This window comes from Leptonotus elevatus, chromosome 10 (assembly GCF_054856555.1).
Source record: "Leptonotus elevatus isolate MCC_2025b chromosome 10, RoL_Lele_1.0, whole genome shotgun sequence".
Taxonomy (NCBI): Eukaryota; Metazoa; Chordata; class Actinopteri; order Syngnathiformes; family Syngnathidae; genus Leptonotus; species Leptonotus elevatus.
The window spans coordinates 16,965,939-16,978,786 of NC_141248.1; the positions used below are offsets into that span (position 1 = coordinate 16,965,939).

General features: G+C 38.3%; 1 long non-coding RNA gene across 1 annotated transcript in view; it reads right to left on the reverse strand.

Annotated features, from left to right (window-relative positions):
* Positions 1 to 12,848, reverse strand: part of LOC147167384 (uncharacterized) — a 94,349-nt gene that overhangs the window by 67,633 nt on the left and 13,868 nt on the right. The window contains exons 3-4 of the long non-coding RNA XR_015096279.1: positions 7,279 to 7,393; positions 3,510 to 3,582 (exon numbers count right to left, since the gene is read on the reverse strand). This is a non-coding gene — a long non-coding RNA (uncharacterized LOC147167384). The remainder of the gene's footprint in view (positions 1 to 3,509; positions 3,583 to 7,278; positions 7,394 to 12,848) is intronic.

Consider the following 12,848-nt stretch of genomic DNA (forward strand, 5'->3'; position numbering starts at 1 on the left):
TGGAAGCTCTAATAGATTGTTTGCAGGAGGTCGTTTTGCGTGTTTGAATTGGGCACGTGGGATATAACAGAACAGCAGTTACCATGTTTGCCATCATGAAGAGTTCTTTTTCAGTCGGCCATTTTCTAGAGGGCTTGTCCTCGTTTCGGCGGCGGCCTATCGGCGAAAGATGAGGCACGTCCAAACAAACAAATGCTAGACAGATGGGCGACGCCATCTCATTTGAATGGAGCGTGGCGTCAATATTTGTATACAGATTGTTTTTATAGAGTCACCTGATTGACTTTAATAGTAGAGTTGTAAGGCAGTTCATGTTGCCACTTAACAAGCCGGTGCAAACAATAAGGCTTGAATATCCCCGTGTTTGTTTATCTATTAATGATGAATATCCATTTACAGGGGAGGCGGCTTAATGAAACGAAATGCCAGGTTCATTAATCTGCGACGAGGAGATTGCTTATTGAAAAGAGGGCTGCCCTGCTGTGAAGCGTTCGGTGGGGGTAATGATTTCATGTTAGTTTTCCATGAACTTGATCATTTTCGGTCCCTGAGGCACTACAAAATGCTTCACTGTCAATTGATTGAGTGGAGGAAACTTGTTTATGATTGTGGTTGCAGCCGCGTACAGGAGTGCCGTTCTGCATCATTTTCAGCTATTTCAAAGATCTTGGTTAACTTTTTGATGTTGTACACAGTAGAGTAAAATAGTACAATAAGTGTGACATGAATAGTATTTACTGTATTGTATTTAGTGTTCTTAACTTCCTACTGATTCCGAGAATGCATATCATTTTGCACGCAACCATTCCGGTATGAACATGAAGTTCTGTAAATTGCATACATTTGTATAAATAATTTATTTTTGGCCATTTCATTTCAATTTCCTTTCGTTTTGGTGTTATTTTTGCAGACTGCATTTTTTTTAAATTATTATTTTATTATTGTTTTAGTAGTATTTGGTTACACTCATTTACTATATTTTCATTTTGTCAGCCTGCCATAGGCCTTTAAAAATATATATTCTTTTTTTGACCAGGTTAACATTCTTACTCATGTATTACTCGTACCCAGCACAAAATTTACATCATTGGCAAGTTAAGATCTTGCTGCAGTTGTCTCCATAAATGTACACTGTAAAAAAAAGAGGGGAAAAAAGAATGAGTAATATTTACTTGAAAAAAGAAGACGCTTTTTTCACTCAGAAACTCTAAATATTTTTTACAAGCAGAGTTTTGAGTACCTAAGTACTAAGAGTAAATACTTCTTCTTCTTTTTTTTACAGTGTACTTTGTGTGCATGAATCTCCTGCACGGACTGCATGCAGCGAGTCCGCTTATGCATCCACCATGTAGAAGGTGTGCCTCACCTGCGCTGAATTCAAAGGCAAAGAGAGGATCCAATTCCATTGGCCACCAAGTAAGTCAACTATGTTCACTCCCACAACTGTTTCTAACTGCACTTAGAGTGGCATGAAAATAGGGCCCCCTATCGCTGAGAACGTTTTGATTCATTTCAAACTGTGACCTACACACCCCACGGGTAAAAAGCACCTCTGTGTATAGCGGGTTAAAACCAAACCAGCAATTAATCTGCCACTTTCACCAGCATAAAGAAAAAGTCCTTTGTGTAAACGAGCACCCCCAAACACACAAATCACTGTACAATCACAATGATGTTACCCTCTGTGAGGCATAGAGTTTAGCAATGTGTGTTGTTTTTTTTAGGGTGGAGGGGGCATTGGATCTCCGCTGGTGGCTCCAATCAGTGGTGCTACCCCCCCAACACACACACACACCTCTCTCTCAGCCTCTATGATTAATGGCGGCCCACCATAAAAGTAGGTCACCGTTGTTATTATAGCGTGGTGTGAATAGACGGCCATTTGAGTGCGGAACAAACTAATCAAAGGACTGTCATGTTGTCACGTTACATAAATAATGTGAAAATGCCACAATGATTTGTCTATTAGGTATTTAACCCGGACCACCTCTCTATGTTAATGCGCCGCTAACATCCGTACACAATATTCATCACTGTCATACGTGGAGGTTTTAAACACATGATCCTGGTTCCCGTGAGCATTGATTTAAATGAATGTTCACTCCCTTGAAAATATCCAAACTCAATTTCCGATTGCTCCACATCGTCACGAGGTCAAAAGCACATTAGGATCACCTGGTCTCCATCCTCCTCCGCCTCCTTATTGTTATGATAAAGAGTTAATCTAAAAAAAAAAAAAAAAAAGTGCTGATCGCTCCAGATTGAATTTTCACTGCGACAGCGCTGCATTGTCGAGGTGGAATAAAAGCCTAAAAAAAAAATTAAAAAATAAATAAAATGTGATTCGTGTTTGCTTGTTGTTTTTATGCACCAGAGATCGGTGCTCAACGCCACAAAAACGCCATAAATCAAGCTGTCACGTTTGTAGAACAAAGACGAATTTGGTGGCACGGTAAGGATCAGTGGCTCTCAAAATCAGCAAGCGTGTGTGTTGCGTGTGTGTTGCGAGTGTAAAAGAGAAATGAATGCGTATGTGAGCATTTGTGTGGAAACGGATCAAGGTCATTTTTCACACGTCGTTTTGGCTGGTAAATGGAAGTTTGTGCGTGAAAAGATATTTATGCTAGAAAATGTCCTCAAAATCAGAATCGGAAGGGATTTTGATCAACATAAGGCAACAATGACGCATGCTTGGACTATGAAAAAGGTGGTTAGGTTTTATATTGAATTTAGCCTCACTCGTAAAATCACTTCTTCAAAAATGTCCTTGTGTGTTTAGAAAAAAAAAAGTGTATTATATACTGTATATTTATTTTGGGCCCAAAATGTACATAGAAAAACGTAATTAGTCCTGATAGTGCATGACATACTGTTTTGTTGTTGTTACTCATTTTGATTTTGATGAAAAAATATACTAAAAAAAGTTCCTGTTCCAAAACAATGACGCACACGTCACATTATGGATGTTTTGTGCCAACATTATTGAAGACGGTGAACGACATGAATGACTCAAAATATACAAATATGTGTTGAAACACAAAGTGGTATTCTAAAAAAAAATGATATATGAAAATATTGATATGATGTCACATCCCGAGTTGAGACGAGGCATGATATGCTTCTTTAGGGGTGAGGAGGGTGTTGTAAACTATCCCGGCTTGACGGCAGTCAGTCAATCATACGGCACATATGGTAACTAACACCTGTGGCGTTCTGACTTTTTTTTTTGTTTTTAGTTAATTAATTCAGACTTGATAACACATTACAATAATTCATATTACGCCTCACCATTTTCTCAGACAGTGCATGATATATTTGACCCAAAATGTGCAAAAACAACAACAAAACAACCAATATTCTGACCAAAAAAAAAATCTACGTTACCATTACTTTAGAGTAGAAAATGATAAATCACAAAATCAATATTTTTCACGTACCGTCAGCCGAGAAAGTGCATGATATGCTTTTTATGTGAAAGTCCTGCTGATAGTAAACACCAAAGCACTTACCACATTTTGTTGCTCGTTGGTTGCTCTGTCCAACAAGTCGACTTTCTGACTCAGAAAGCTTCGGTAGTGTGGACTAGAAAAGAACACATCACAATTAATTTATCTGGCCATTAGTCCAGACTGTACATGATATACATTGATTGAATTTGAATGTACAGTACAAAATGTGCACAGGTGGTATTGTGACTCGTGAAAAGAAAACAACGCTTCTCAATAGCGATGCTTGGTCGAACCCTAATTACAAACTGTGCATGATATACTGATTTGTGTGTGCGCAATACGTATTCGTATTCATTTCAACATATTTGAACCATATCGAATATGTCACCACGATCTGCCCGAGCTAGCCCAGCTAATGCCATTTTGTTCGTGACGTGACTTCAATGACTTTTTTTCCCTCCCCCCTTGTCCCCATTTGCGGCACCCGTGTTTCCTCGGAGGCTTCAAAGCAATAGAATGCATGGGGAGGAAGGGTTTTTGGGGTATGGGACTGACTGGGGGTGGGGGGTGGGGGGGAGGCTTGGGGCAATGTGAGGGGGGGGGGGCGGCTAAGCTTCAAGCTGCACACAGAGATAAAGAGCAGACAGTGTGTGTGTGTGCGTGTGTGTGTGTGCGTGTGCGCTCGTGTGTGTGTGGGATTAGGCTGACTTTGACTGGCTGTGCTCCATTGTGACAGCAGCTCCTAAGAAGCTGCACACTGCCACATGATGGACACGGCTTGGAATTGCACAGATAACACCCTCTAGCCGCAGCCCCCCATCCCTTGTAAACGCCCCAAGCTCTCTCTCTCTCTCTCTCTCGCTCTTATAATGTCTCTTAGCCTCAGGATGCTCAATTTGTGTGACAGAAAAAACATGCACTGAAGGTCATTGGTTCTTGAGACTATGCAATTACACACTTTGATGTTCAGAATCTGCGTGCGCAAAATGTGCATGCGTGCTGCGTGTCACGAGACAAAATGTCAGCGGTCATGCTACTGTAAGTGTATTTTTCTTGTGATGATTATTACGCCGCTAATTCAGTTCGCTATTTGAAAATTCATTTAGTCACATTTTTTTTTTAAGTAGAAAAAATATTTGAACACAATTCTGGCCAATTGGAATGCAGTAATTGGCGTCAAGGAGGTCTTGTTAAAGTGATGCATCTTGTTGGGGAGGAGCTAAGTTTAGCCTGTTTTTTTTTTTTTAGCAGAAGTTGCAGAGAGTCTTTGCTACATGTGCATGTATGCACTCTTCCTGTGCATTTTATTTAAATGAAATCAGGTGTAACCGGCCATTTTTAAGGTTAATGTTGCAAGATGAATTTAAAATGTATCTTGCAACATTATTCAACTGTTTTGGGATCATAGTTTGTGGTATACTTGCCGTTTAAACTTTAATGTAGTTCAGTGGTCACCAAGGACCACGTTAGGAGCTCGCAGGTCTGTTCTAAAAATAGTTCAGCAGTGATGAGGCATTGAGATTTCCAAGGAATTTTGTCAAAGGAATCATTTGGAAATGTGAACATTGGCAGAGATTTATAGAAATAATGTTGCATATCTGTTTCCTAATTATTGTGACAAATCGTTCACATGACGTTGTCCCGTAAATAATTATCATTAATAAAAACATATACTTAATTTTTTTTTTTCAGAAGTGTGTAGCAAACTGGTCGTATTACACAAGATGTAGCTCTCAGCTTAAAAAAAATATTTAAAACATTTGATGTCAATTACAATTAGTTTTATGAATTAAGCAGCAAATTCCACCTGTTTTTTATCCATCTTAGGGAGGGGCCATTTTGTCACTTATTGTCGACTGAAAATGAGATCACAGTTGCTCAGGGCTCAGGTAACGACCAATCACGGCTCACCTGTTCTTCGAGTTATGTCATATGACATTTGCAAGTTGTGGCCACACTGTGATGCCATTTTCAGTCGACAGCAAGAGCAAAATGGCTGCCCCCCTGAGATGGATAAAAACGGGTGCATTTTGCTGCTTAATTCATATTCCACAAATGCAACATTAATCAGAATACACACTATGGAAAAGAACATTTTTGACTGGGCTTCCCCTTTAACTAAATGGTATCATTTGTTTTTCCTATTTTGCCAAGTTACCCTCGACATCACCGTACGTGGCATCACCCGACATGCCTTCATTATAAGCTTGTTCCACCTGTCTAGGTAGTTAACATTCAACATGAAACCATGTGCTAAGTCCTGCCACCATTAGCCTCACTGCTGCACGGAATCTGAACTGACATTGTCGTATTATATCATACAAAAAACAGACTTAACAAAGAAATGAGAATAATTTACATAAAATACATTTAGAAGAGGATTTGTTTTATATTACCTTTTAAAAATGCTGTTTTTTGTTTTTTTATCCCACATCTATCTTAACTCATTCACTGCCATTGACGGCTATAGACGTCAAAAATTCATTTGAACTATTTCTATTAGTTTAACTTTTTTTTCCACTTCTGCTAACAACAGTATGAAAACCTAGAAAAAATGATTGTACATTTAGAACAGATGTAAAATGTGTGATTAATCGTGAGTTAACAATTGCAATTAATTACAATTACAAATTTTAATCGCCTGACGCCACCTAATTTTTATTAATATTTTCTTTAAAAAAATAAAATATTCATTTTTTCTTAAGTCTAGGGAAAAAAAGGTAAACTAATAGAAATATTTTTTTGACCTTTATAGCCGTCAATGGTAGTGAATGAGTTAAACTAATAAAATCCTTTTGTTAAGATTTCACATCAGTTACGTTCATTGATGACTCTAAATTGTCTTTAAGTGTGAATGTAAGTTTGAATGTTTTTTTGTCTAAATGTGCTCTAAGATTAACCAGCGCTCAGTCGAAGGTGCAGGGAGATGACTTCAGGTCACCCGTGACCGTAATGAAGACACACAGTACACAAAATGGATGGAAATTAAACTCATTTACTTTTGTATTTGTCCACTAGATGGAGCTACTTTTGTCCTATTTAAAGCATGCAGCAAAATGTTTCACCTTAGCTGCCTCGCTACTGAAATAAGTGTGACTATGGATGCACTGCAAAAAAGGACAGTAGAAATTTTAAGAAAAAAAATATAGTAAAATAAGAAAATTACTTTAAATAAGCAAAATTAGACAATTTTACTTAAATGTATCTGTAAGATTTTGAAAAATAAAAAAAGGTCTATATCAACCACGGCGGTCTTTAAATTAGTATTCTTAGAATAAAAACAAGTAATATTGATTTTTTTTTCAAGCTGTTATAAACAGAACTGGCTGTTAACACTCAATGCCAAAACTGCTCGATCAAATAAGATAATTATGTAATAAGTATCTTACAATAAGCACAATGATCTTGTCTGACAATTTCATTTTAAGTAAAAATAACTTGTCAAAGCAAAATAAGCAAATTTAGGTTAAATTTAAGAAATGATATCTTAACTTAAGATTTCAGTTTTTGCAGTGTGCTGAATATGGTATAAGGATGAGTGTGTGTGAATATCTCATGTGTCAATATTCTTGCCTTCTTATCTTATTTGCATGTGCAGTTTCCCTTTACATCTCAGCTACTGGCTTATCATGTGACTGGGCCATGATGGCAGCCAGCACCTCATCATCAGCGAGGTTCGACACGCAAGAGTATTTAGTCATGCCCGTCGCTGCGGGCCTTTCACCTGAAAACTCATCTCAGCCTCCATGCGACTGTGTGACATGCGCCACGGCCGAATCGCACGTCTTTCAAAAGACGGGCGAAATGCAGAAAAAAAACAACCATTTACCATTTAGCGTGCCTTCTCTCGTTTCTTGTGTTAATTTTTCTTGCTCGTTCCACATTTTTGGATCAGCGAGGGTGTTGGTTTTGAGATGTGGCATCCCCCGTGGCGCTGATAATTCCTGCAACGCACAAATGCAGCAATAAAAATGATGAAATTAATCCACCGCTGATGGAGCGAAGCTGCCGCTAATGAGCTCCCGTTAATTCTTGATTTGTTTTTGTCGTTTTCTTTTTTATGCCATCAAAATGGAAAACAATGAGGCTTTTTATTGCTCGTGTGTGCATGTGTGTGTGGGGGGGGGGTGCGTCAGCAAGCTATTAAACCTCCTAAAGTGTTAATGCCGCCTGCGGGGTCTCGTACGCCGTCATTGCCATATGTTGACTGCATGCACCGATATTGTACGTATGCATGCATGTATGATATTCTCATGATTGTGTCCATGTGTGTGTGTGTGTTGGGCCATGCCTTTTGTCTGTGTCCAGTGCATTATTCTTCATTAGAAACAGATGAGTGCTTCTGTCTATTCCCGGACTGCCCTTGGGTTCAAGTCAATCCACCACCCAGGCACCCAACCCTATCGTACACACACACAAACAAACACAGGACCGAGGCCGACAGTTGTATATTCTATACAGCAGTATTGAACATCCCTATTTTATTATTTTTTACTATTTGGAGTGTTAACATTTCAGAGTTTCATTTGTGGGAGTTAATTTTAACTCCCGAAGTGTAATCTTAACATTTTTGAGTAGGTGTTATTTCACAGAGTTGATCGCTTAGTGTTAGATTAACTCTGCAGAGTGTTAATTAACTCCACCTTTGCATCTGCACTTTTCCTTTTCCACTTTGAGAGAGACAAATCGGTGCCATTTTCCTCCTCCTCCTTTCTTCCTGCATATCAATGGAAAACACTGAAATTCAAAGAAAAGGAATTTGGGCTTATAAAGTCATTTTCACTCACAGAAGACACTGTGATCAAAAGTAACATGCTTGAAATGCTCTCTTCAAAAGAATTGTGGGTTCAAGTTGATAGTTTTCAATACAAAGTTGGACTTGTTTGCAGCAAAATGAATGATGACATTCCAATTTTGTAGAATAACTGTACTTACACAGCAAAAATTGGAGTGTTAAAATTTCAAAGTTAAATTTTTGGGAGTTGATTTTAACTCCTGAAGTGTAATTTTCCAAGTTTTTTTGGTGTTATTTTAAAGAGTTGATCACCTAGTGTTAGATTAACTCTGAAGAGATGTAACTAATCTCTTCTTTTGCACCTATCGACGAATGATAAAGAGTAATCGCCACACACTCGTGTAAAATCAACACTGACCAGTGTTGACTAGTATTCAATTTCAACTACCTTCAGAGTTGTTTTAACCACATCTCAGTGTAAAAAATGAAGAAAATTAACACTTTCAAAAGTGTTGTTTTAACTATATTTAATGTGGCCCAATATAGACACTTTTGAGGTGTCAAATTTAACTCTATAGGTGTTGAATTAACACCGACAATTTTGCAGTGTAACAAGTCTACTCCTTTAGTGTTAAATTAACTCTGCTTAGTGAGTTTAAAAAAATACTCTCTCCCAGTGTTAAATATTCAACTATTTTAAAAGTGTTGATTTAACTCTGGAGAGTGTGGAGCCATATAAACTCTGAAAAAGTGTTAAAAATCAACTCTGTGGGAGTCACAGTTGCTGTGTAAAATTTTACGCAATCCTGCATTTGTGTAACTCACATGCAAATTTTTTTGTAAAGACGCGTAATTAACTGATTATCTGACATAAAATACACCCCCGTGCTGAGTTTTGTGCGGCCCTTAATCCTCGTCGTAGGAAAAATGTGGTAAATCGGACGGAGGCGGTGGCCTGCCAGTTAATTGTCAAATCAACACAAGTGTAGTGATGAGAAAGAAGGCACATGAAGAGACTGCAGAGCAGATTACATAAGTCCTTCATTCACCTCACATGCCTGACTGTGTGACTGCAACACACGCCCGTGGAAGGGGGGTGGAGAGGGGGGGAAGCGGAGTAAATTGGAGAAAATTAAGTGGAAGAGGGATTGGGGGTGGGTGAGGGGATTGGGAAAACGAAGAAGAAGGGGGGGAGGAGGAGGAGGAGGAAGGCTATTGCTCATGAAAAGGAGGGTGGAGATGATGTAAAGGGCATATGAAGTGGTGCCTCTTGTCATTCCAATGGGGAGGGTTGTGATATATGACCTGACATTTGAAAAAAAAATGCGAGAAAAATGCTGACAGAGAATGCAGAAATCAAGGCAGCTCCATATTAATTAGCCTATTCACAGAGTGGGTTATATAATACCTTTTGTCAAATTGTGCACATTTTTAATTACAATTTAAAAAAATAAAAAGCATACCAATTATGTGACCGAATGGGAGAAAAAAAAACTGCTTCTTTTGTGCTTATTATGAGCGTGTCCAAAAAGAAGGAATGATGCTTGCTCTTTTTGTCAGCGCGTGTGCGTGCGATTCATGCTCGTACAAATCCAAATGAGCGGATCTGGCAAGGATGAAGCATCTTGCTCAAGGACACGATAAAAATGGCACAAGATTGGTTTGAACTAAGAGCCCAACACTGCCTACTAGCGCCTTCTGCTAGAATAATCTGTAATAACATGAAGGGAGACGAATGAGGGAAGGATGGAGATCACGTTCATTGGATGAAACGATTAACGGCCTGAAATGAATGTCATTAAAATGCATGTTAAAAAATGCAAATGACCTCCAAAGGACTACTGTATTTGTGCGTCACATTCAATTACAAAATTTGCAATAGCCTGCATATCAAAGAAAACTTGAAGGTTCTTTGAATATACAGTCAAATTTCCATCAAGATCTCAACAACCAGCAGAGGTCAGTGTTAACTTACAAAATAAAATTACTTACACTTTTCTATGTCGCCTATTTACCATATAGTGGTAGCCCAAAATAATATTAAGTGATAAAAAAATTTTTTTTTTTAAATAATTACATGTATATTTATTCATCATAGCACACACATGTATGTAAAATAAATAATTGTAAACATAAAAAAAAAATCTTGCTCTCATACTCAGTGGTGTAGTGTCCCATGGATAATTTGGTGTACTCTCAATTATTTTTTTTAAAGTAGTCCAGAAAAAACGCCCTCTTTTAGAAATGGCGAGAATTAAAAATCCGTCATTTGTATTTGCTCACAATAATAAAATTATCATGACTTGTGAAGAACAGTTTGGTAACACAAGCAGCCTGAAATAATAATAATAAAATGTATTTATCAAGAGGTCAACATAAAGTATATGTTATAAAACAAATTACAGTATTAAGTGAACAATGAAAAATAGTGAAAAACAGTCTGGTTGGACTGCAGTTTTGTTCTGAATCTTAAACTATTTATCCCCATTCTTGTGTTTTCATTTACTGGTATGTAAAAATCCCTGACGGGGCACCGTAACGGGCTGACTGATGGTCTCGGTAATGGATGTCCCTTGAGACAACTTGAAGGTGGAGGCGGGCTTGAAGTCGATCTGCTCTTTGTTGAGGAAGGGGATTCCGGCCGTGACGGTGACGCCAACTTCCACCAAGACGCGGAAGTTGATGTCCCACTTTTGGGTTGACTTGAAGGAAGCATAGAGGGTGACCTCCTCGTTGAGTGGACGGCAGCACCTGTTTGGAACTAAGTGCTGTTTAAATTCCTGAGGGATATACTTGAGGAGGGGTGACGTCCGCTGTTTCGTACTTGAAGTCCATCGGGTGCTCCTCCTTGACACCTTTGTTCATCACCAGGACCTGGTACTCAGGGTACGTCCACTTGCCCCAGTTCATAATGATTATTCCCAATGTAATAGTAATTGTTGACGCAGGTGAGAGCTACCGAACCGTCATTGCCGCAAACAGCAGGTCTACCTGGGAGCTTTTCTGCCTCTGAGCGCTTGGGAATGGCAGATGTTCCAGATCGAGAATGGGAGACGGCACTGTTGTGTGAAGGAAAGACGAAAAAATAAGTCTACTAAAATTGAAATTAAAAATTTAATTTGCTTTTAAGAAATTTAAACTGAAACTGCATCTTACGTTTACAAAACTAAAATAATAGCAACAATGTCCTTCATTTTCATACTTGTCCATGTGTTTTTCGGTCTTGCTGTCTACACAGGAGGAGGAAGGTCAGTCGTTTGAGAATTGGAGTTGACTTTTTGACACAATAGTTCAACATCTTCTTGAAAGAGGACTTTGTGTAATTATTAAAGTATCAAGTCATGAGCGCCATAGCTCGATAAGACGACTCAAGATTTGTTCTGGCTTTGGGAAACGGACCGTCACATCCATAAGGAAAGTCAAGACAGGACCTTGAGCGCCATCTATTGGCTCACTACACTATAGCACATTTTCAAAGTGCATTCCATTTCTTGACCTGCTAAATAAAAGGGGACTATCTTACATTGATACTGCGATGCCATTCTTTTTTTTTTTTTGTGCAGAACAATTTCCAAAGGTTCAAACTTCCTAGTTTTAACATGTTGAACCATTAAGATTGAGTAAGCTTTGTTTTAATTTACATTTTAAATTATATTTTCTGTATTGTGCTCACTGACTGATGTACTTACAAGTAGTGAAAGTGATCATGTGTATTGGTGTGAAATAAAACCCGTTTACTATTCTCATGTTTTCTTAATTTATTCAAATTATGACAAACACTGATTAGAGGTGTGTGTGGGGGGGGGGGGGCAGTTCATTTAACGACCGTACAATCACCTCTAATCACATCCTTCCCTGCATGCCAAGCTCTATTTGAAAATAGTTCAAGCCTTCTCACGGCGTCGCTGATCGCTAATTACGTTTCACGTCAATGTGACTGCTTGTTTGTCGCCTCCTGTTGTGTGATAAGAGTTGCGTTTTATTTAGTCTACTACTTGTGCAACATTTTGTGCAACGTGGGTGCATAACTCGTATAACTCTTAAATGCTTATTTACACGGAATAGGCAAACAAACAACACATTGACCTGTTTGTATTCAGATTTCGCATTTGTCACTCCCGCCTGCAAGCGAGATTGTAATTGGGAATGAGCAAAGTTGTGTTACGACAGGAGACATGCGGGTTGCAGTGTGTGACGCCCACCTGGCGGATGTTGACCAAAACTTTATAAAAAAAAATTATACAAAAAGTCAAAATAAATACAATTTAAAAATATATAATTCCAAATTATAATAATATACGGAAATAAAAAACAAAAATATATACATAATAAATAAATAAAAGTATAAAATACGATTACAAAACAAATGTAAAAATACTATTTATATATGCAGAAATACAAAATATATTATTATTAATAGAATAAAATATCAATTAATAAAAATGTCTTTATCATGCAATAATGACAGGTAGAACATCAATTAACACAAAATAAAAGTCATAAATGGGTCAGTCACCATGCTGAGCCTCGTTTTGAGTCAAAAGCCACAGAATAGCCTAACAATTAATTAATAATACCGATAATGATGATTTAAAAACGCACGCACGCACGCACGCACGCACGCACGCCCCCCCCCCCCCCCCCCCCCCCACACACACACACAC